We start from the raw sequence: 26,208 nt of genomic DNA, 5'->3' as shown, positions 1-26,208 counted from the left end.
TTAATGAATAAGAGAAGGAATTAATAGGAGAGGGATTAAGTCTTGAGACGCACATAACTCCCATATGCATTAGCTCTAGAAAGGAAGAAGAATGGCTCGTGCTTTAAGACAGAAGATCAAGGGAAATGCAAATTTGGGTAATCTGTAGGAACAAAGGTGAACGAGTGAAGGAGTTTATGCCTGGAGTCTGTAATGATAAACGGTCACTACTGCTAGTACTAAGCACTACAATTTGCTGAGCACTTGTCCTGTCAGGCAATGGTCTTCACAGTATTTCGCTACAACAGTTTCTTAAATATGGAGAGCTACTGTCAGGAAGCAACAGTTAGAACTGGACATGGAACAGACTGGTTCCAAATAGGAAAAGGAGTACGTCAAGGCTGTATGTTTGTCACCCTGCTTATTTAACTTATATGCAGAGTACATCATGAGAAATGCTGGGCTGGAAGAAGCACAAGCTGGAATCAAGATTGCTGGGAGAAATATCAATAACCTCAGATATGCAGATGACACCACCCTTATGGCAGACAGTGAAGAGGAACTAAAAAGCCTCTTGATGAAAGTGAAAGAGGAGAGTGAAAAAGTTGGCTTAAAGCTCAACATTCAGAAAACAAAGATCATGGCATCTGGTCCTATCACTTCATGGGAAATAGATGGGGAAACAGTGGGAACAATGTCAGACAAAATCACTGCAGATGGTGACTGCAGCCATGAAATTAAAAGATGCTTACTCCTTGGAAGGAAAATTATGACCAACCTAGATAGCATATTCAAAAGCAGAGACATTACTTTGTCAACAAAGGTCCATCTAGTCAAGGCTATGGTTTTTCCTGTGGTCATGTATGGATGTGAGAGTTGGACTGTGAAGAAAGCTGAGTGCCGAAGAATTGATGCTTTTGAACTGTGGTGTTGGAGAAGACTCTTGAGAGTCCCTTGGACTGCAAGGAGATCCAACCAGTCCATTCTGAAGGAGATCAGCCCTGGGATTTCTTTGGAAGGAATGAATCTGAAGCTGAAACTCCAGTACTTTGGCCACCTCATGTGAAGAGTTGACTCATTGGAAAAGACTCTAATGCTGGGAGGGATTGGGGGCAGGAGGATAAGGGGACAGAGGATGAGATGGCTGGATGGCATCACTGACTCGATGGACGTGAGTCTGAGTGAACTCCGGGAGTTGGTGATGGACAGGGAGGCCTGGCATGCTGCGATTCATGGGGTCGCAAAGAGTCGGAAACGACTGAGCGACTCAACTGAACTGAACTCGTATACTGAAACCCTAGTCTTTTTCTACAGTTGTGTGTGTAACATTTTGATGTAACCTAAATATAGCAACAGTAACTTTCATCCCACTGTATCTGACCATTTTTTGTTCTATTCTTTCAGCTTCCTCCTGATTCCAGAGGCATGCTAGGGAATAAAAAATTGTCTATGCATTTTGATTCATCTGTTGTGACTCACATCAAAAAGAAATTCTGAGCACCAAAACGGCCATTTAAAAAAAAAAACACAAAACTTCATCAGCAATCTAGAGCAAACTTTCATAAAAACTGTTGGGTTATTTTGAAAAAAAAATGTCATTTTACTGGTGTGATTTCCTCTTGGACTGTGAGTTCTTGAGGGCAAGGATAGGGATTGTTGATCTTTTATTGTTTTCAAAGCCTGGCACAGATCTTGGTAAACAGTAGAAGTTCAAAGTTTGTTAAAGGAATTAATGAGCTATATGAAAAAAAAATTAAACCGCTCCTTTAACTTTACACTGAAATGGGAAACTTGGAAACTACTGGGTCTCATTTTGCGTAGAATAGTCAAACAAATTTATTACTTAACTTAGTAGGTAGTAAGTTGTTTTCCTGGGAAAACATACCTGAAGGAAAATATGGGTCTGACTTGGGAAAAAATTTATTCATAAAATCTGATATATATGGAGATGGAACACTATTAGGATTCTAAGGATTCCTGACAAAGTTCATGTTGCTAATTTCTACCAGCAAAATTTTTTATTTTTTTTTCTTTTTTTACTTTACAATATTGTATTGGTTTTGCCATACATCAACAAATTTTTGAAATTTGAAAATGAACAAGGCAAAGAGTACAGTGGGTTTTTGAAATAAGTCTGACATAGGTAAGAATGCCTATTTAATATTAACAAGCTAAAAGGGCTATATTTCTCCAGATTCCAAGGAGGAATTGGGATCCTTTTTGATCTTAGTAAAGAATCAGCATTTAAGACATTTAACTAAGAGCAGGTTTCTCTTGTCTTTAATTTTCTTGGAACTCAGGGTTTTCTGCCATGTTTGATATACTTATTATTTTTAGACTTACATTTCATTTATTTAATTTTTACTTAACAGGAAATAGAATTGCTAAAAGAATCTTCACATGCTAGATATTGTAGTAACATTTTAATGCCATCTTTAAAATTTCTCATTTGCCTATTTTGATAACATGCAAAGATAAATCCTTGACACTAATTTTAACTAGTCTCGCCCATAAAACATAGCTGAGTTTCCAAATGCGAATCTGTAATTGAAAGAAATGAAAAAAGAATAAGGAACGAAGTTAAAATTGGACACGACTTAACACTGTCATTTATCATTAGTTATTTCAGAATGGGCTTCCCTGGTGAATTATTCCTTAATAATTTAAAATTCCACTAGATTATTTTTCTTTTTTTGTTGGGAAGCAGTATGTGTGTGTGTATACATATATATATGATTCTATAAAACAGATGGTCTAAGAATGACAGTTAAATTCACTACTATATATGGCTGTTGACATACAAAGTTTGAATACTAGATAAAAAGGATTTTTGCTGGTAATACAGAATTTTATGGACTTAGCAGCAAAAGCTGCAAACCTTAAGACTGAATTGTTAGTGACCCCATTATAGCTTTGCTAATAAGTGCTTCAGAGCCCTAACTCAAGATGCACGGCTTTACATGGATTCAGTCAAACAGATCAGAATTAGCCTGTATCCAGCTGGGGTCAATCAAGGGGCCACTTTCTCTTTATCGACAATCTACGGAATGTCAAAATTGCAAGAGACAGGTTTTACCTTCCCGTAAACTAGTGACACACCGTTTGCAGGCAAAAGTCCTAAGCAGATGACCTTGGTCCCTTGAAAGAAAGCTGGTCCGCACTCTCGGTCTACTACTGCAATGTTTACAAAAGCAACTCAAAGCACAAAGGGGTCGGGGTCGGCGACCTAGGCTATGAAGGGCTCTGTCCCACTGTGAGGTTGGCAGCTACCAAAACCGCTTGGCGAAATTTCAGAAGCGATTTCCCAACAAAATCGGGAACGTCCAACTTCAAGCACGTTTCCTGGTTAGATAGCCCACAGGGCTCTCCAACAGTCCGGAGGGCTCCAGGGGATGTCCCAAGTGTACCGCCTGCTTTCTGTCAGGGAACAGACCGCAGGGGCTTTAAAGAGGAACTGCCCCCTCTCCTCGGTGCAAAGATGGCGACCGTCCCTGGTGGGACTGCGAGGAGCAGCCAGCGAGCCACTTCCCTTTCCCAGCCGCCTTTGCGCTGCGACGACGGCAAGCAGGAGGGGGGCGGAGCCGACGATTTGGGGCGGAGTAGAGCGCAGCGCCCTCCCGCGCGCGCCCCGGCTCCGCCCCGCGCCCCTGCGTCCAGGCAGGGAGCCCTCGCCGGGCCAGGAGGTGCGCGCTGCCTGCCGGGATACTCGGCCCGCCCAGCCAGTCCTCCCGGCTTGCGCCGCGGCCGCGAGATCCGCGTTTTTTCCAAGATGGTGGCGCTCGGCTCGGGGTGACTGCAGGAGAGGTAGAGCCCGACTCGCCTTCGCGAGAGCATCGACACAGCGCCCTCCGCTCACTTGCGCACCCCGCCTCTGCGTAGCCCTCCGCCGGCTCGGGCGCTCGCCATCCGCCGCCGCGCCGACTTGCGCTTCGCTTCTGCCGACGGGCGCTGAACCCGCGGGCGGCGGCGCCTCCCTCGGCTCCTCCGATCCTTACAGGAGGGCCCCTCTGCGCTCGCTCTGAGCCCCGCGGGCGGGCCCTGTGACCCCCGGTGCGGACGGACAGCGGTGGAGCGGCGGCGGGCGGCGGGCGCGGGGCTTTTTGCGGCCGCTGCGCCCCCTTTCCCGGTCTCGGACTCCGGAGAACGAAGCGCGGGTCCCGCATGAGCGCCGGCGGTGGCGGCAGCGACAGGGAACGAGGCGGTGGCGGGCGGAGGCGGCGGGCGAGGGCGACGACGACCAGCGAGGCGGCCGCTGCTGCGGGGGCCGTGGCCCAGGCGCGGGGGCGACGACAGGTCAGTGCGGCCGAGGACGGCCTGCGCCGAGGAGGACGGGCCCGGGCCGGCGGCGCCCGCTTTGTCCCCGCGGCCGCCCGAGTGCCCTGCGGGGCCGGCCCCGGCGAGGGCAGGGACGCCCGCCGCCTCCGGGGCGGGTGCGCAGGGCGCGCGCGGTCTGGAGAGGCCGGTGCCAGGACTAGGCCTCTTTCTGCCCGCCGCGGCGGCCACCGTGACTGTCAGTACTGGCTGGGCGCCGCCGGAGGGAGGGTTTCGTCGCCCGAGAGGACGCGAGCGGGCCCGGGGCGGGGCGTGCGGGCAGTCGGTAGGTGGCCCTTCTCCGAGCGGGCTCGCCCCTCCGGCCCGGGCCCAGGGCTACGGGCCGGCTGGCCTCCTCCGCCCTAGGGGAGCTCTGACTCTGGCCGTTTTCGGGGTTTGGGCCTTACGGGTGAAGAAGTGTTTAGATGTGTGGTTTGGCGGGTTGGGGTTTTTGAGGGGTGGACTCTTGGGGAGGGAGGGCGAATGAAGTGGTAAATCAAGCGTAAGGATTGTGTCCTCAGAACTCATCGCGATTCTGAAATTAAACCTGAGCTACTGGGTTTGCTGGAAACATTAAATGCAAACCTTCAGCGCCCCCCCCCCCTCCCCCGCCCCGCTTTTTTTCCAGTTGTGAAAATAAAAGGGACTCGTAATGGTGTTGGAGGGTTTTGCTGTTAATGCGACAGACGTTTTAGTTTTAGTCCATAAAATTGTTAAAAGTAATTTTAATATGGACGCTGTTTGGTTAGTCTTAGGATCTTTGAAAGATAATTTAGTTTCCGAATTTTTTTGAAAAATCCTGTGCACATGTTAAAAAATAATTACAAAGCCTGTTTGGTATTATACTTAGTAAGTGGTTAGGGTGCTGCTGAAAAGGTAAATTAATGGCATATGGGGGATTTACAGTCCAAAGTTACCTTCCATCAATCAGAAGGGAATTCGGGTATGACCCATAATTTCGGATCATTCCACTGTCTGCAATATTGAAGAAAAGGAAATTACTCCAGATTTTTGGCGGGGGCGTGGGGGGGGGGCGCGGAGAAGGGAGGTTTAAATGGAAATGACCTAAACTTCAGAAGTGCACCTGTTAAAAAGTTTCCTGTGAAATGCACTTGAAGTACCCAGTAAATCATGTCAAATGAATTGGACAAGAAGGATGAGAAGTGTTTATCTCACACCTCTTGACTAGTAAGTACCCTTACCTAAGAGATTGTTTTGTAAACCACGTGAAAAAGTTTAGGAAGATAAAAAGAAGTGGAAATAACTTTAGAATTAGATCCTGCTTATAAATCTGAGCTACATATCACATTTTTAATGAAATGAATATTAATGATGGTGCTGATAAAGCCCTAAGAATGACCAGAACCCCGTTAAGCTGGTAATCATGACAGAACAGAAACAAGAGGTGGCTTCAAGAAATAATGATGTCTGTTTATAAAATTACAATGTAAACTATGAAAGTCTTACTGTGTCAGTATTTGCTAACTAGCATTAATGTGGTTAGTAGCATGTACACCATCCTCTGATATTGCTGGGTTACTGAGGAGTTTTAGCTTTACACAGAGATGCAAATTACAATATTGTAATTCCTTTTCACAAGTTTTATGAGCTGCTTTTCTTTAATATTTCTTAAATTTGCCGGGTTTTTTTTTTTTTTTTTCATGTTTCAAAAAATAACTTGTGTAGTCAGTCAGAAGTGAAAGGAAGATACTTTGTCATCCCACTTGCCCAGCCCATTTAACAGGATTTATTGGGTGCCTAACTGGTGTCTCTGACATGTAACATTTAATCAGTCTTATTCCCCACACTATAGATCGTTTCTAAATGACTCCTCCACTCTCCCCTCCAAAAACAGTCCTCTCTCCCCTAAATATTTGGAGTAATTTATTGTTTCTCTCAATATGCAGTCAGTGAAATAATCCAAAACTTTGGATCAAAACCTACATTTTTCAACCTGAGCACTTGAAAGGGTACTTACAAGTAAGTTTCTGTTTTCTTAAATGATTGCTTGTTATGTTCTTCAGTCATGTTTTGCCCTTTTGTTTAGACCAATACTTGTATAGGTCAAAATGTAGAAACATGACATTAAGTACATATGCAGCTATTAAAAATTTTTCTTATTTTTATGAAGACAGATTTTCAGAAGTGATTTTTTTTTCAGTTAAAATGCTTGGGTAAAGTCTTAGATGCTCTTTTCATGATGATTCAGGACAACAAAGGTTTGGCTGATTTTGGCAGTCCGTGCTCTCTCTCCACTACAAATGTAAAGTCTAAAAACCAAAGACCTTATGGTGTGTATAGTGAAAATAGCTTTGGAATTAGATCCTGCTTCTGATTCTGGCTTTCTCTAGTTGTCTGACACTTAACAAGTGACTTAATTTTGAGCTGCAAGTTTTGTCATCTGTAAAATGGGGTGGTGAAGCTTAGAGTTGTGAGGGTTAAAGTACGTGAAATGCCCATCACATAGGCACGTGGAAGTAATATCCTTTGACGTCTTCCTGCTCAGTTTTTCTAAATGTTTTTAAATCACCTTATCTATAGTGGACTCTAGCATATTATCCTCTACATTGTTTTTCTTGCTCACTGGTTTTGAACTCAGTCTTTAAGGGCAAGGACTCCTGTTGTTTACCAGGGAGTGTGTGACCAGAGTATGGGTGACTTAGTTATCAGTAAATAGTTAGCTAACATTTATTAGGCATCTACTGTGGCTACTCTGAGCTGAGCTAGGTGTAAGGACTATAAAGACAAGACTTACGTCTCTGTCTTTTGAAAGTGCGCAGTCCTAGTGACCTCCTCCACATAACACCATGTTTTGTGAAAGTCTGTCAAATAATGGAACTACATTCTCCTGGCGCCCTTCTAATCCTTCGGCAGGTCTGTGGACTCAACGCCTCCTCCTCCCAGCTCTTTTCTAAAGAATATTGCTGCACTCCTTCCTTTATATACTGTCTTGTCACATGTTAGATTCTTCATATTTCAGTCCTAATCCTCCACTCCAATCTGGCACATAGTGTGTGTGTGTGTGTGTGTGTGTGTGTGTATGTATATGTATAAAGAAAATAAACTTACTTTGGCAGTTGCCTGTTTGTACTCTGGTATTTTTCTGAGATGATTGTCATTCTGTCATCTGGTTATAAATTCATAGGAGTTGTAGGCCTGAAAATGAAAGTCACTCAGTTGTATCTGATTCTTTGCGACCCCATGGATTATACAGTCCATGGAGTTCTCCGGGCCAGAATACTGGAGTGAGTAGCCTTTCCCTTCTCTAGGGGATCTTCCCAACCCAGGGATCAAACCCAGGTCTCCACAATTGGAGGCGGATTCTTTACCAGCTGAGCCACAAGGGAGACCCAAGAATACTGGAGTGGGTAGCCTATCCCTTCTCCAGGGGATCTTCCTGACCCAGGAATCGAACCGGGGTCTCCTGCATTGCAGGTGGATTCTTTACCAACTGAGCTATCGGGGAAGCCCATTGTAGGCCTAAGTGGGGCTATTCTTGTTTTATACATGAGGAAATTGAATTGCAGACCTTTAAAATGATTTTCTTAAAGTCACCAGGTGGCAGAGCCAGGGCACATTTTGAGCCTCTGGACCCTAGTTCAGGACTCTGCACACAATGGTACTGTTTTGTCCTGTCTGTTGGGAGGAGTGTTAAACTTGGCTTTGAGAATACTCACCCACCTTTTTGCAGTTACATGTTTTCTATAATAGAGTTGACTCATTGGAAAAGACTCTGATGCTGGGAGGGATTGGGGGGCAAGAGGAGAAGGGGCCGACAGAGGATGAGATGGCTGGATGGCATCACTGACTCGATGGACGTGAGTCTGAGTGAACTCCGGGAATTGGTGATGGACAGGGAGGCCTGGCGTGCTGTGATTCATGGGGTTGCAAAGAGACGAACACGACTGAGCGACTGATCTGATCTGATAATATTAGTAGAATATCATACCATTAGTAGAATATCACTGCCCAAGTGGCATAGTGGTAAAGAATCTGCCTGCCAATGCAGGAGACCCAAGAAACGGGGGTTGGGAAGATGCCCTGGAGTAGGAAATGGCAACCCACTCCAGTATTCTTGCCTGGAAAATTCCATGGACTGAGGAGCCTGGCTGTCTACAGTCCATGGGGTCAACAATATGACAGCACACACACATGATATTAGTAGAAAACAGCCTTCAACAAGATGCCTTTTCTGACCATAGCAGTTACTGGAGGAAATGGGACTTTTTCTTCTAATATAGGAAATAAAGAAAAATTGTAGTAAGTGGAAGTAGTGGTAATATACAAGCCTATATCCTATGTTCAAAATGTGCAATGTTTGAAATACTTAAAGATTCTAGTTAAACAGATTTTTAATGAGGTGGCTTATTAATAAATACATGATAAATTTCTTTGCTAACTTTTCATTTAATCTCAGAAATGTCACTTACAGTGCTTTGATCTAAGTTATCTCTTATCTTTAACATATAAATAGCATTATGGATAGGAAGTTAAAAGAAGATCATGAAGTACAGGTCTATTTGAAAAAGAAGTAAGGCTAGTATTTTCTTTTTTGACTACTACATTTTGCACATGAAATTTAGCTGACAGTTATTACTGCTTGATTCTAAGTCTTGTGACTGTGAACATCCTAAAATTATATATGAAATTCTAAGTGCTTCAGAGTCTCCACAGGTTCTGTGAACGGAAGCTGTGGAGAACCATTGATGTGGAGGAAGAAACACTAAGTTTGGTGTCAGAAGATCGTGGGTTCATTCTTCTCTAATTTCCTAGTGGGTATGAACAAGCCATTTAGCATTCAAAGCCTTGGCTCTCCTGTCAAGTAAAGGTGATTTGTTTCTGAGGGTTATGATTTTCAAATGAGATCATTCTCGAAAAAGTAGATTCATAACTACAAAGTGACCTTATAACTGAGTTAGTGATTTGCCCGAGAAAACAAGTTGATTAGTAATGGACAGGTGATTGGAACCTTGGTATATTTTCATGTTTTCTCTACTTAAATTTTTAACCTTTCCGTAGAAATATTATTTGGGGAAGTACTTAGTATGTGAATTTATTTTATATTTGGTAATACATTAGAAATAAACAGAAGATCTTAATAGTATTGTTAGTCCAAAGTCAAATCACTTCTGTAATTTGCTTTACTTTTGACCTCTCTTTTTGTGATAATAATAAGTGAATTATAAGGTTGACCTGAAAGAAAAAGTTTTGGAGACAGAATCTTACTGTGCTTTTACTCAATGGTTCTGTCCTTCCTCTTGGCGACTCTTTGGACTGAAGCCTGCCAAGGTCCTCTGTCCATGGAATTTTCCAGACAAGAATCCTGGAGTGGGTTGCGATTTCCTATTCCAATCTTCCTAGTGTCTTACTAGATAAGATTATTCCTGAAGTTCAGTTTTAGGAAAGCTGCTGGAATCTTCTGTCATATATGGATTGTAGAAGAGAATCCTATGTAAGACTTCACACATTAATTAAAGTCAGCATCTGTGCTGCAAATAAAGCATGAAGGTGGTGGTATAGGAGCTCTAAACACTTACACAAGTAGGATAAAACTCTTCTTTCAGTGAAACTCTTGGCTAGCCAGTGTGGAGAATACTGTGGTGACTTTTCTCTCATTGTGTTCCAGAAGTTGATCTTTTGTACCCGTTGGTATCAGTTGAGGTTAGTCAAGCACAGATCCCTTTATGTTACAGAAATAAAACATGAAACTTTTTTTCACCTCTTTGTGGTGTGTAGGCTTGTAGCTCTTTTTTAGTTCTTAATAGGTGCCCTTTTTACATAATTTCAGTAATTCAAAATTTCACATTTAAGAAAAGTAGTGCTGCACACAAATTATGTAGCTGGAGGCTGAATGAAGATGTTGCCAGTTACTTTACCCATGATTTTTCATTTGATAACTTTTGTCTCCTTGTATCAAAAAGAACAGGTTATCCATTTCAAGTTCAAGTAGACTTCTACCTCAGCGCCTTCCCTCTTTTTTTGTTTCTGGTTTGGTTGTGTTGGGTCTTCACGGCTGTGTGGCTTCTCTAGTTATGGTATGTGGGCTCTGGAGTGTGCAGGCTCTAGTTGTGGCACATGGACAGCAGCCTCCCTCTTGAACGTGAGAAGGTACTCTTAGAATTGCCCTTGTGACCTGTCAGAGTGCTATCATCAAAAAATCTACAAACAGTAAATGCTGCAGTGGGTGTGGAGAAAATTCTTGTACTGTTGGGAGGAATGTAAATTGATATAGCCACTATGGGGAGCAGTGTGGAGATTCCTTAAAAAACTAGGAATAAAACCATATGACCCAGCAATCCCACTACTAGGCATATACCCTGAGGAAACTAAAATTGAAAAAAGACACATGTGACCCAGTGTTGATTGCAGCCCTATTTACGGTAGCTAGGACGTGGAAGCAACCTAGAGGGCCATCAACAGATAAATGGATAAAGAAGCTGTGGTGCATATATACAAGGGAATATTACTCAGCCATAAAAGGCACACATTTGAGTCAGTCCTAATGAGGTGGATGAACCTAGAGCCTATTATACAGAGTGAAGTAAGTCAGAAAGAGAAAAACAGTTATTGTATACTAAAGCATGTATTTGGAATCTAGAAAGATGGTACTGATGACCCTATTTGCAGAGCAGCAATGGAGACACAGATGTTGAAAACAGACTTAGCGATGCAGCTTGGGGATGGGGGGAAAGGAAAGGGTGGGAGGTGTGGTGGAGAGAATCAGGTGGAAACGTTATTACCATATATACATAGCCAATGGGAATTTGCTGTGTGACTCAGGGAACTCTAATGGGGCTCTGTAACAACCTACAGGGCTGGAATGGGGAGGTGTATGTATTTATCCCATGCAGATGAGTTTTTACCCTGTTTTAAAACAGATATTCAAGTGGGCGGGGCATCGGTCAACCTATGGCTGATTCATGTTGATGTTTGATAGAAACCAGTGCAGTACTGTAAAGCAATTATCTTTGAGTTAAAAAAAAAATTGCCCTTGTGAGATACAGCCAATATGCTAACTCATTTATTTTTATATTCTTTGTGATGCAGAGTAAATCCTGAATTTTCCTTCCAAACATACAGATAAACATACAGACAGTACAGAGAATAATATAATGATTATGTGTGTACCACTCTGTATGGACAAGTGTCACATTTTGTCACTTCTTTGTACTCTCTAGCACCCTTTCTAAAAGTGATGTTCTTTACTTTCCTCTCAGATGATTGCTCTAGCACTGCAGATACCACTATAGGAATTTCTTCATACTTTCCAAAAAATACTTTATTAATCTCTTATATGTAAAGCGTAATTCTGTTCTTCGGAAGGGAAAGGATGAGACGCTCAGCAGTGTTTTCTATATAGAACTAATAGGTCACAGGGAGAAATGCAGGTTAATTTCCAGCTTATTACCTTGGTATTTTTTTTAGGAATTTTATTTATGGTGTGCCATGAATAAGGATACTAAATATTTACCTTTGCTAATAAGTTAAGTTTTTGTTTTGAGAATTAAAAACAAAAGGTGTCTTTTCAGCAGCTGTTATATTTGACATGTATACTGATTGATAAACCCTATTTCACACAAAGGATAATTAAATAAAATTTTTCTAGTTTTCTGAGGTGAGTTGTATTCTGTGTTGGTTATGGAAAACTATGCTGTTAAAGATAATCCAAATGTAGAGCTCTTTAGAAATGAGATGCTTTCCTAATTAGTGAAGCTGCCTCATTCATATTAAATTTTTTATACATTTTGCTGTGGCTATGAGAGAGTTTCTGTACTGCCCCTCACCCCCCATTCATATATTGAAATCCTAACACCCCTCCTCCTAACACCCCTGCTCACCCTGCTGCCATTGTGATGGCATTAAGTGGTGGGGGCCTTTGGGAGGTGATAAGGTTTTCAGAATGGAGCCCTTCTGATGGAATTAGTGCCATTTGAAAAACTCCAAAGAGCTCCTTCCCTTTTTCTGTCCTGTGAGGATATAGCCAGAAGACCATCATCTATGAAGCAGGAAGCTGATTCTCGCCAGATATCAAATCTGTTGGTGCTTTAATTTGGACTTCTGGCTCCAGAACTGTGAGAAATAAATTTCTGTTGTTTATACACCATCCAGTCTATGGTATTTTGTTAAATAAGCAGCCTAAATGGACTAGGGCATATTAAACATGTTTAAAGGATAGAAAAGGAAAATAGAAAATTAAATGGATAAAATTGGTAGCTAACATAGGGGTATATTGTGCTTGGTAAAATGGAACTGCTTCTTAAAAGTTGATATAATGTTGAAATTGAGAACATTTAAGTGTAATAGAAAAGCTGAACTGATGTTAGACTTCTATATACCTAAAACTAGATTTCTTCATTTAAAGTCTTCTATTTCTTTAAATTTAATTATTACCCAGTGTAGTATATTTCAAATTATCTTCAAAATGAAAAAGCAAAATCTTAGGGTTTCACTTAGTGAAGAGTCAATCTACTCCCTCCCTCTCAAAATTCCTCTTTGATCTTTTGGGTAGATGAAAGGTAGGGAGGGGTGAATTTAGAAATAGATGGTTCTCAGTTGGCAAATAGGTAGGTCACTTATCTCATCTGAAATTAAATGATTTATTTACTTATGGATTGAAAATTCGACATAAACAGTAAATATTTGCTCTCTTTCTTCATGTAATCTTCTAGATATTTCTAAGTATTGGATAAATGAACTACTTTATAGTTAGTTCAGGACTACTTTTAGATAGCTCTTGGGGCTAATAAACTCTAGGCTTCAGAACTTTTAAATAATTTTAAGTAAAGATGAACTAGAGGTCAGCCTGGGCTTGGGCCAGAGACCCACTTCACTGCCTGTGCTTGCCCTGAATTGACAAGGCATTTCTAGGAGGGTGTGTGTGTGTGCCTGCACCAGATTTTGAGAAATTGGAGCTGATCACTCTTCAGCCTACTAAGGTTTTCTTTCAAACAATTAAGATCTAATTCCTATATGTGCTTGTTTAGCTACCTACTGTGTTTAAAATGGCAATAATTTACAATAGTATTTATTTTGTGTTCTTATTCTAACATCTTTCCTTAGTTCTTTTTTTATAAAGGAAACAGATTAGATTAGGTGATCTCCAAGGTAATTTTCAGCTTGGATATTATATGTTCACTTTGTTCTTTTTAAAATATATGTGTATATTTTAAAACATTTAAAACACAGTAAATAATAGAGCAAATATTCATTTACTCACCACTCAGAACTATAAATTATGCAAATTTTGATCCTTTGAGAAACAAATGCAGTCTTACATATTCACTTGTAGCCACCTCATGCCCAAGTCCTATTCTCTCTACCTAAGGTAATAATGATTCTGGGGTTCTTGAATTTCATACCCTTGTTTATACTTTTACTGTATATATGTACTTGTATCTGTGAATTATGTATGTGGTGTTGGATTTTGTGTTTTAAAATTTTTGCAAAGTGGTATTGTGTGTATATTTCAGTTTTTTATTTTTTATTTTTTTTTCTATTTTTTGGCATATGTATGTTGATACATGTAGCTCTAGTTTATTTAGTTTAACTGCTGTATAGTACTCCATTGTACAATATATCAAATATGTGTGTCTCACTGTTAATGGATATTTGAGTTGTTTCCTTTTCTGCTGCAGTGCTGCAGTGATCATTGGTATACATTTCTTTGTGCATGTATTTCTTTGTAGAAAGATTCATGGAAGTGAAACTGCTGGGAAATAGATTGTGAATATCTTTAACTTTACTAGATGTTGCTAAATTATTCTCTATAACGTCAGTATATGCTCATCAGCAGTATATGGACATTTCTTTTTCTAGTGTCCTAGCCTAACTTGAAATTGTCAGATTTTAACATTTTTGCAGATTTGATGGGTGTGAAATGATATCTCATTTTAATTTTAATTTGCCTGATTTATTAATTCTGGGTCCTGGATATATGGATATGAATTTATTACTATGTGTTTTAAATGTTTCATGAATTAATGTTTTAAAAGGAAAAAAGATACTGTTATACAACACTTAGGTTATAAAGGATCTTGGAGATCATCTCATCCAGCATTCTTAACTTATAATGCAGCCAGGAGAGTTAAGGTTAGTCATTAGAGTAATAATAACATAGAAAATGGTACTTATTATCCATTGTGATATTATCTTCTGGGATATAATATTTCAGTTTTTGAATTGAAGCTCATGAGTCTTTTATGATTTCTGTTTTTATTGGATTTTAATTTTTTAATTTAATTAAAAATTTTAATTTTAATACTGTCTGCTAATCATTGAGAGGTTTTTGTTATTTATCTTTTTGCATTTAGGTCAGTCTGGGAAGAAGTTAGGAATCAGGTTTTTTTTTTGTGTATGTGTATGAAAAACTAGTATCAGCATTAAGCATTGGATCCTTTCCTCATTAATTTTATTTAGTATCACCTGTATCAGCTACCAAATGTTTGGGTTTGGTTTTAATTTATTTTATTTTCTTTAAGCACTGTTACTGCATTACTTTATTTCAAATAACTTTATATTAAGCTTTGAAATCTGTGAGTCAGAACTTACTCTTTTATTTTCAGAGCTGTTTTCTTAGACTTTGATTCTTCCATAATCCATAACATATATGGAATAATATATATATGGAATATATATGGAATAAAATATTCCATAAGAATTTAAAACCAGTGTATCAAGTTTCTCTGGGGATATTATTGGGAAATGCATTGCGTATTAACTTGAGAATTGACATAGTTTACATTGCCATTTATTTGTTGTGAATTTTACAGTTTTCTTTATATATTCTTTTTACACTTTACTGAATTTATTCCTAGATATTTGGTCTATGCATATTTAGGATTTTTTTTTTTCTATTACATTTGATCAGTGGTGGTGTTGATTTTGTAGCCATTAACTTGGGGGACCTCCCATCACTACTAATAGTTTGTAAGTCTTTTAGATTATTGTAAGCAACTGATTCTTTCTCCAGTGATCTTTTAAAAATACAAGTCTTATTTTGTTACTGTTTAAAATTATTTTGTGACTTTCTGTTGCTTTTAGAGTAAAATGGGAATCCTTAATTGATCTACAAGGTCCCATGAGATCTATATTCTCTCTGCTTCCTCAGATTTGACTCACATTCTCCTTTTTTAGAACCATCTAACAGTATTGGCCTGTATTCAGTTTTTTGAGCTATCCAATCTCCTTGTTGCAAACCTTTCACCCAGTGCATTTCAGTCTGCTTAGACTGTGGGCAAGAATCCCTTAGAAGAAGTAGAGTAGCTCTCATAGTCAACAAAAAGAGTCTGAAATGCAGTACTTGGGTGCAGTCTCAAAAACTACAGAATAATCTCTGTTCATTTCCAAGGTAAATCATTCAGTTTCATAGTACTCCAAGTCTATGCCCCAACCACTAATGCCAAAGAAGCTAAAGTTGAATGGTTCTATGAAAACCTACAAGACTTTCTAGAACTAACTGGAATGCAAAATTAAGAAGTCAGAAGACACCTGGAGTAAAAAGTAAGCTTGGCCTTGGAGTAAAAAATGAATCAGGGCAAAGGCTAACAGTTTTGCCAAGAGAACGCATTGGTTACAGCAAACACTCTATTCAAACAACACAAGAGAAGGCTCTACACATGGACATCACCAGATGGACAATGCTGAAATCAGATTGATTATATTTTTTGCAGCTGAAGATGGAGAAGCTCTATAGAGTCACCAAAACAAGACGAGAAGCTGACTGTGGCTCATCAATGAATTCCTTATTGCAGAATTCGGATTTCAATTGAAGAAAGTAGGGAAGACCACTAGACATACAGATCAGATCAGATCAGTCGCTCAGTCGTGTCTGACTCTTTGCGACCCCATGAATCGCAGCACACCAGGCCTCCCTGTCCCTCACCAACTCCCGGAGTTCACTCAGACTCATGTCCGTTGAGTCAGTGATGCCATCTAGCCATCTCATCCTCTGTCATCCCCTTCTCTTCCTGCCCCCAATCCCTCCCAGCGTCAGAGTCTTTTCCAATGAGTCAACTCTTCGCATGAGGTGGCCAATGTACTGGAGTTTCAGCTTTAGCATCATTCCTTCCAAAGAAATCCCAGGGCTGATCTCCTTCAGAATGGACAGGTTGGCTGTCCTTGCAGTCCAAGGAACTCTCAAGAGTCTTCTCCAACACCATAGTTCAAAAGCATCAATTCTTCGGCGCTCAGCCTTCTTCACAGTCCAACTTTCACATCCATACATGACCACAGGAAAAACCATAGCCTTGACTAAAAGAACCTTTGTTGGCAAAGTAATGTCTCTGCTTTTGAATATGCTGTCTAGGTTGGTCATAATTTTCCTTCCAAAGAGTAAGCGTCCTTTAATTTCATGGCTGCAATCACCATCTGCAGTGATTTTGGAGCCCAGAAAAATAAAGTCTGACACTGTTTCCACTGTTTCCCCATCTATTTCCCATGAAGTGGTGGGACCGGATGCCATGATCTTCGTTTTCTGAATGTTGAGCTTTAAGCCAACTTTTTCACTCTCCACTTTCACTTTCATCAGGAGGCTTTTGAGTTCCTCTTCACTTTCTGCCATTAGGGTGGTGTCATCTGCATATCTGAGGTTATTGATATTTCTCCCAGCAGTCTTGATTCCAGCTTGTGTTTCTTCCAGTCCAGCGTTTCTCATGATGTACTCTGCATATAAGTTAAATAAACAGGGTGACAATATACAGCCTTGACGAACTCCTTTTCCTATTTGGAACCAGTCTGTTGTTCCATGTCCAGTTCTAACTGTTGCTTCCTGACCTGCATACGCATTTCTCAAGAGGCAGATCAGGTGGTCTGGTATTCCCATCTCTTGAAGAATTTTCCACAGTTTATTGTGATCCACACAGTCAAAGGCTTTGGCATAGTCAATAAAGCAGAAATAGATGTTCTTCTGGAACTCTCTTGTTTTTTCTACGATCCAGCGGATGTTGGCAATTTGATCTCTGGTTCCTCTGCCTTTTCTAAAACCAGCTTGAACATCAGGAAGTTCACGGTTCACATATTGCTGAAGCCTGGCTTGGAGAATTTTGAGCATTACTTTACTAGCATGTGAGATGAGTGCAATTGTGCGGTAGTTTGAGCATTCTTTGGCATTGCCTTTCTTTGGGATTGGAATGCAAACTGACCTTTTCCAGTCCTGTGGCCACTGCTGAGTTTTCCAAATTTGCTGGCATATTGAGTGCAGCACTTTCACAGCATCATCTTTCAGAATTTGGAATAGCTCAACTGGAATTCCATCACTTCCACTAGCTTTGTTCGTAGTGATGCTTTCTAAGGCCCACGTGACTTCACATTCCAGGATGTCTGGCTCTAGGTGAGTGATCACACCATCGTGATTATCTGGATTGTGAAGATCTTTTTTGTACAGTTCTTCTGTGTATTCTTGCCATCTCTTCTTAATATCTTCTGCTTCCGTTAGGTCCATACCATTTCTGTCCTTTATCGAGCTCATCTTTGCATGAAATGTTCCTTTGGTATCTCTGATCTTCTTGAAGAAATCCCTAGTCTTTCCCATTCTGTTGTTTTCCTGTATTTCTTTGCATTGATCGCTGAAGAAGGCTTTCTTATCTCTTCTTGCTATTCTTTGGAACTCTGCATTCAGATGACCTAAATCACATCCCTTATGATTATACAGTAGAATTGACAAATAGATTCAAGGTATTAGATCTGATAGATGGAGTGCCTGAAGAACTGTGGACTAAGGTTAGTGAATTGTACCAGAGGTGGTGATCAAAACCATTTCCAAGAAGAAGAAATACTAAAAGGCAAAATGGTTGTCTGATGAGGCCTTACAAATAGCTGAGAAAAGAGAAGCAAAAGGCAAAGGAGAAAAAGAAAGATATACCCATCTGAGTACAGATTTCCAAAGAATAGCAAGGAGAGATAAGAAAGCCTTCCTCAGTGATCAGTGCAAAGAAATAGAGGAAAACAATAGAATGGGAAAGACTAGAGATCTCTTCAAGAAAATTAGAGAAACCAAGGAAACATTTCATGCAAAGATGGGCACAATAAAGGACAGAAATGCTATGGACCCAGCAGAAGATATTAAGAAGAGATGGCAAGAATACGCAGAAGAACTGTACAAAAGAGATCTTCATGACCCAGATAAGCACAATGGTCTCATCTGTCACCTAGAGCCAGACATCCTGGAATGCAAAGTAAAGTTGGCCTTAGGAAGCGTCACTACGAACAAAGGTAGTGAGGTGATGAAATACCAGCTGAGCTATTTCAAATCCTCAAAGATGATGCTGTGAAAGCTCTGCACTCAATATGCCAGCAAATTTGGAAAACTCAGCAGTGGCCACAAAACTGGAAAAGGTCAGTTTTTGTTCTAATCCCAAAGGCAATGCCAAAGAATGTTCAAACTACTGCACAATTGCACTCATCTCACATTATAGCAAAGTAATGCTCAAAATTCTCCAAGCCAGGCTTCAACAATACGTGAACTGAGAACTTCCAGATGTTCAAGCTGGATTTAGAAAAGGCAGAGGAACCAGATCCAATTGCCAATATCAGTTAGATCATTGAAAAAGCAAGAGAGTTCCAGAAAAACATCCACTTCTGCTTCATTTACTATGATAAAGCCTTTGTGGATCACAGCAAACTGTGGAAAATTCTTCAAGAGATGGGAATACCTCACCATCTTACCTGCTTCCTGAGAAACCTGTATGCAGGTCAAGAAGCAACAGTTAAAACTGGACATGGAACAACAGACTGGCTAAAAGTTGGGAAAGAAGTACGTCAAGGCTGTATATTGTCACCCTGCTTATTTAACTTATATGCAGAGTACATCATGTGGAATGCCGGGGTGGATGAAGCTCAAGCTGGACTCAATATTGCAGGGAGAAATATTAATAAACTCAGATATGCAGATGACACCACCCTTATGACAGAAAGGGAAGAACTAAAGAGCCTTTTGATGAAAGAATAGGAGAGTGAAAAAGCTGGTTTAAAACTCAGCATTCAAAAAATGAAGATCATGGCATCTGGTCCCATCATTTCATGGCTCATAGATGGGGAAAGAAGGGAAACAATGACAGGCTTTATTTTCTTGGGCTCTAGAATCACTGCAGATGGTGACTGCAGCCATAAAATTAAAAGATACTTGCTCGTTGGAAGAAAAGCTATGCCCAACCTAGACAGCATATTAAAAAGCAGACATTACTTTACCGAGAAAGGTTCATATAAGCTATGGTTTTTCCAGTAGTCATGTGTGGATGTGAGAGTTGGACCATGAAGATACCTGAGCGCTGAAGAATTGATGCCTTTGAACTGTAGTGTTGGAGAAGACTCTTGAGAGTCCCTTGCACAGCAAGGAGATCAAACCAGCCCATCCAATAGGAAATCAGTCCTGAATATTCATTGGAAAGTCTGATGCTGAAATTGAAGCTTCAATACTTTGTCCACCTGATGTGAAGAACTGACTCACTGGCAAAGATCTTGATGCTGGGAAGAGTGAAGGCAAGAGGTGAAAGGGACGATAGAGGATGAGATGGCTGGATGGCATCACTGACTCAATGGACGTGAGTTTGAACAAGCTCTGGGAGTTGGTGATGGACAGGGAAGCCTGGCGTGTTGCAGTCCATGAGGTTGCAAAGAGTCGGACTAAGCGACTGAATGAACTGAACTGAGTATACAGTTAGCTAGCTATTTTTTCCCATCCTTTTGGGCTCAGCTTAAATATTACTCAGGGAAACCTTCCTTGAGAATCTTGTTGTATTTATTAGTATAGGGCTTTCTTGTATGGTACAGTTATTGAATTCTGCTTTTCCTCAGTAAGTACTTAACTCATCTGATACTAAATAATTACTTTTGAATTGAAGATTAATAAGAAAAATCAATGTTTTTTTTTTATTGCAGATTCAGGCATTTGTGAGTGTTGGATGAATGAATGTTCATATACTGATTGATCAAAATTGCATTTTTTCCCCTCCAGTTAGAGAAATATTATGATAACTGCTCAAAAGAAAATTTGTAATTAGGCTACTGTCAAGTATTTTACTGTACATTAATAGACAAATGTGCTTAGTGTTTAATCTTATGTCCTTTGAGTAGAGATGGTCTTTAGAAATACAATTTTCTGTCTTTTAATAGATACAGTCTAGTTCACTTAATGGAGAAGGCAATGGCACCCCACTCCAGTACTCCTGCCTGGAAAATCCCATGGATGGAGGAGCCTGGTAGGCTGCAGTCCATGGGGTTGCGAAGAGTCGGACACGACTGAGCGACTTCACTTTCACTTTTCACTTTGATGCATTGGAGAAGGAAATGGCAACCCACTCCAGTGTTCTTGCCTGGAGAATCCCAGGGTCGGAGGAGCCTGGTGGGCTGTCATCTCTGGGGTCGCACAGAGTTGGACATGACTGAAGCGACTTAGGAGCAGCAGTTCACTTAAAATTATGTTTTGTGAAATTTTAAAAAACATTTTGAAGTTAAATTAGAAGCTGATGGTCTTTTGTTATTCTTAATTCAGATTTTAGGAGTTTAGTTGCTACATTTGATAGGTAAGATATAATAAATTAAACTGCAAATATGTGTTCATGATAATTTCAGGGAAAATCCACCTACCTTTAGTTCTTCTGGTATATTGCATTATGAATATTTTTTGTCTGTCTGCTGAATACTAATGGAGAAGGCAGTGGCACCCCACTCCAGTACTCTTGCCTGGAAAATCCCATGGACGGAGGAGCCTGGTAGGCTGCAGACCATGGGGTCGCGACTTCACTTTCACTTTTCCCTTTCATGCATTGGAGAAGGAAATGGCAACCCACTCCAGTGTTCTTGCCTGGAGAATCCCAGAGACGGGGGAGCCTGGTGGGCTGCCGTCTATGGGGTCGCACAGAGTCGGATGCAACTGAAGCGACTTAGCAGCAGCAGCTGAATACTAAATGTGATTTTCGGTTTTATTTTAAATTAAGTTCTACGTAAGATTGAACTCAGTTTAACTGTTGTGCAGATGAAAATTTCAAAATAAGTCATTAGTACTATGTGTGTGGCACATTTGCTTCTGTTTTCAGATCATGGAATTTTTGACTGGAATAAGTGATTTATCATTAAAAGCTAGGAAATTAAAATAATTTTGGTAATTTAGAATTTCTAAAGGGTCTCTGTAAATGACATTTGAGATCTACAGTGAGATAAGATTCTCTCACTGCTAATAAGTCAGATAATAAACACTTCGGGAAAAGACTGATGCTGGGAGGGATTGGGGGCAGGAAGAGAAGGGGACGACAGAGGATGAGATGGCTGGATGGCATCACCAACTCGATGGATATGAGTTTGAGTGAACTTCAGGAGCTGGTGATGGACAGGGAGGCCTGGCATGCTGCAGTTCATGGGGTTGCAAAGAGTCGCACACGACTGAGTGACTGAACTGAACTGAAACATTGGTGGAATGGCATTTTAATGTTGGCAGATCATGAGTTTTATTCACCTTTTATAGTTTTTCAGGTAGGTAAATAAGCATAGTTTATTTACTTTTGGAAATGTTCACAGAACCCAGAGGGTGGGTAGGGTCAGTGGTCACGTTAGAGAGTTCAGTTCTCTTCCAATTCTGTGATTTTGATCTGAAATTCTACTCCTGTATATATAAATGTCACTGTATAAAATTTAGATTTGCCAGCATGGTCTCAATTCTAAATAGTAGGTTATTCCTGTTAATCATAAAATCAGAACTTCTAGCACTTTAACATTTCCAGAGGGCTCTTTAATATTTCATGTTTGGTTGTGCATCCCCTCAAATATTGGTGTATAGAATTATTTTTGAGAATAAGGAAATACAAAAAGTAATATGTATTTTTTAAAGTATAAAACAGTGAGTTTCCTCTTCCTTTCTTATTAGCCAATTCCAAAACTTAACAGTTGTTAAATTTAAGTGTAGAAAAGCATCACAACACCTGGTGAATATCAAACAAATGTAACTGTAAGTACAGGTATTTGTAGTGGTTTATAAAAATCATTCCATATACCTTATGTAATTTCCAACTTTTGAGATATAATTCATGTGCTATAAAATCTACCCTTTATAGTGGGTTTTAGAATATTCAGTTGGCAGCCGTCACCATTATCTATAAATTTTAAAACATTTTAATCGTCCCCAAGAGAAACCCTATACCTGTTATTCGCCATTCTTTCCTTCATTCCTGTCATTTGCCATTCTTTCCTTCAGCCCCTGGCAGCCACGAATTGTCTTTCTTTCTTTGTGGGTTCCCTGTTCTGGATATTTTATATAAATGGAATTGTGAAGTATGCATATGTTTGTGTATGGCTTCCTTTACTTAAGTGATATTTTGAAGGTTCATTAATACTGCATTGTATGAGTATACACATACTGGTTATTCAGTCATCAGTTTATAATTTTGGATTGTTTCCATTTTTTATTATGAATCATGTTGTGAAGATTCACATATAAGCTTTTATGTGGGCATACATATTCATTCTCTTGAGTACATAACTAGGCATGAAACTCTGGTCTTAACTGTGTTTAACATTTGAAGGAACTGCCAAACTCTTTTTCCAAAGTGGCTGCACTATTTTACAGTTGCATTAGTAATGCAGGAGAGTTCATTTCTAATTACTTCCTTGCCAAACCAGTTGTCTTGTGGATGTGAAGGTATCTGTGTTTTTGATTTGCATTTGCTAAGTGACTAACAGGGCCTACCAAGTGACACTGCTGCTGCTGCTGCTAAGTTGCTTCAGTTGTGTCTGACTCTGTGGGACCCCGTAGACAGCAGCTCACCAGGCTCCACCGTCCCCTGAATTCTCCAGGCAAGAATACTGGAGTGGGTTGCCATTTCCTTCTCCAACGCATGCAAGTGAAAAGTGAAAGTGAAGTCACTCAGTCATGTCTGACTCTTTGAGACCCCATGACTGCAGCCTACCAAGCTCCTCCGTCCATGGGATTTTCCAGGCAAGAGAACTGGAGTGGCTTGCCATTGGCCTTGTCTGCCAAGTGACACTAGTAGTAAAGAATCTGCCTGCTAATGCAAGAGATGTACGAGACACAGGTTCAATCCCTGGATTGGAACGCCACCTGGAGGAGGGCATGGCAGCCCACTCCAGTATTCTTGCCTGGAGAATCCCGTCAGAGGAGCCTGGCGGGCTACAGTCCATAGGGTCACAAAGAGTTGGACATGACTGAAGCGACTTAGCATGCGTGCATGCACCGGTGACTAACATGTGTACTGATATCCATCTTTGGAAATCTATTTAGATCCTTTGCTATTTAAAATTGGGTCATTTTTCTTTTTATTGTTCTGGATGCACGTCCCTTATCAGATACATGATTTCTAAGTATTTTCCCCTGCAAAAGTTGTTTTTTCAGTTTCTTGGTTTTTTTCCTCTGAGGCATACAAGTTAAGTCCAGTTTACTGTTTTTCTTTTGATGTCTTTGGTGTTATTTAAGAAACCATTGTCTAACCAAGGCCATTGCTTCTGAGAGTTTTGTAGTCTTAGTGCTTACATTTTTGTTTGTCATCTGTTTTGAGTTAATTTTTGTGTATGATGTTATATGAAGTAAGGGTCTAACTTTATTTTTTTCCATGTAGATATCCTGTTGTCCCAAAACCATTTGTTGAAAAACCTGTTCTTTCCCATTGAATCATCTTGGCACCCTTGTTGAAAATCAGTTGGCCATAAATGTAAGATTGTATTTCTAGACTCTGAATTCTCTTCCATCCATTATGTCTGTTCTTCAGCCATTCACACACATTCTTTATTGCTGTAGATTTGTAGTAAATTTTAAACTTGAAAAATGTGAATATTCAGACTTGGCCTCTCTCTTGGCTATGTGCATTCTCTGAATTTCTGTGTGAATTTTAGAGTTAGCTTGTCAATTTCTGGTAAAAGGGGAGCCAGGATTTTGATAAAATTTGTGTTGAATTTCTTGATCTCTTTAAGGAGTTTTCTTGCATTAATATTTTTCAATTCATGAACATGGAATGTCTTTCTGTTTATTTAGGTCTTTAATTTTTTTTGTATTTTGTAGTTTTCGTTGTATCCATTTGACATTTCTGTTCAGAAAGAAATGTATTTTGTTTATATTTCTAAGATTCATTCTTTTTGATATTGAACTACTAATGAAAATTCTAAAATTTCATTTTCAAATTGTTCATTGCTTGTGTATTTGTTTTCCGTACAACTTGGTTCCTCCCCCACTTCTTAGCAATTTATTATAGAAATCTTTTCCCTGTGAATGGTTACATGTGCATCTGTACCTCATTCATTTAGCAGATATTTTTTAAGCACCTGTTGTGTCATGGGCATTTTTCTAGATGCTAGTAGAGACAGCAGTGTACAAAATCCACCAAAGCTCCTGTTTCGATGGACTTTGGCTTAGTAGGGAAACAGCAAAAACAAGATATGTAGAATATATTGTATGTTGCAGTTTGTATGCAGTTGCAGTATATTGTACTTCTGAGGAGAAAAAGGAGTGAGAGATGAAATATTTGAGAGTGCAGGGGGCAATGCAAACTTTAGTATGACCGGAGGAAACCTTAGTGACATGGTGACAACTTGAGTACAAGAACTGAAGGGGGTGAGAGAGCTAGCCATATGGATAACTGAGGGAAGAGCATTTCAGACATAGCGGGTAGTGCATAAGGGAGCAGTGAGGTGGGAGAGTGCCTGGTTTGTTTGAGAAACTGCGAGGTGGCTGGTGTGGCTTTAGAAAGGTAAATGATGGAGATCAAGTCAGAAAGGGGAATGTAGGGCATGTAGCATTTAGTCATACTAAGGGGTTTGAAGTTTACTTTTGAGTGAGATGGGAAGCCCTTGAAAGTTTTTGAGCAGAGTGGAAAGTTCTGACTTAGGTCAGAAGATCCCTCTGACTGCCATGGTTAGTGTAGATTGAAAGAGAAGGGCACAATCAGGAGGTCAGTTGATAGGCTACTACAGGAATACACGTAAGAGGTGATGATGGGGGCTTGGACAGGATGAGGCCAATGAGGTTGGTGAGAAGAGGTTGAATCACTGATACGTGTTGAAGTTCTAGTCTGTAGGATTTGGTGATCTGTCAGATGTAAGTGTGGAATAAAGGGAGAAGTAAAAGATGACACTTGAGGTTTGGCTGAACAACTGACAGGATGGAGGTGAATAGTACTTTTTAATTATTGACTCAAATCTGTGTATGCTATCACATACCCACATAACTACAGATAATTGAGATTTCTCTACTTTGTATTTTATCACTGATTTTTTTTTTTTGTTAAATACAATATGGCTATACGAAAGTGTATTTACTTATTTACTATTTAGTTATCTAGTGAATATTTGCATATTTTCCAGTTTTAGGCTGTTGTGAATAAAGGTCCTCTTTGCACGTGTGTCTTTTGGTATGTGAACATGTTTTCATTCCTCAGAGTTAAAGGCCTTAAATTGGAATTACTGGGTCATGTGCTTCCCAGGTGGTGCTGGTGGTAACCTGCCTGCCAGTGCAGGAGACATAAGAGATGTGAGTTCGATGATAGCTGGGTTGGGAAGATCCCCTGGAGGAGGTATGGCAATCCACTCCCGTATTCTTGCCTGGGGAATCGCATGGACAGAGGAGCCTGGTAGGCTACAATCCATAAGATTGCAAAGAGTTGGACATGACTGAAGCAACTTAGTATGCACATGTTAGTTTTATGTTTTAATTTATAAAGAACTGATGAACCTTTCCAGATGGTAATACCATTATGCATTCTCACCAGCAGCATACTAGAGTTCCATTTCTTCCAAATCCTTGTCAACATTTGATACTCTCAAATTGCAGACACTGATGGGTGTGTAGTGGTATCCCATTGCAGTTTCTTTTTAACTGTAGTAAAATATGCATAACATAAAATTTATTTTGACCATTTTAACTGTGTAGTTCAGTGGCATAAAGTACATTCACATTGGGCGACCATCACTCTTAACCCATTTTTG

General features: G+C 40.1%; 1 protein-coding gene across 11 annotated transcripts in view; it reads left to right on the top strand.

The window, feature by feature from the left end:
• Window positions 1-3,527: 3,527 nt before the first annotated feature.
• The window catches only part of UBE3A (ubiquitin protein ligase E3A), a 97,057-nt gene continuing 74,376 nt past the window's right edge, over window positions 3,528-26,208 (top strand). For all 11 annotated transcript variants that reach the window (XR_011461617.1, XM_070358147.1, XM_070358153.1 and 8 more), the window contains exon 1: window positions 3,528-4,272. The gene's annotated coding sequence lies outside the window, so the exon portion shown is untranslated. The remainder of the gene's footprint in view (window positions 4,273-26,208) is intronic.

The sequence above is a fragment of the Bos mutus genome, chromosome 21 (genome assembly GCF_027580195.1).
Source record: "Bos mutus isolate GX-2022 chromosome 21, NWIPB_WYAK_1.1, whole genome shotgun sequence".
NCBI classification, from domain to species: Eukaryota; Metazoa; Chordata; class Mammalia; order Artiodactyla; family Bovidae; genus Bos; species Bos mutus.
This window is presented reverse-complemented; position numbering and strand designations above follow the sequence as displayed.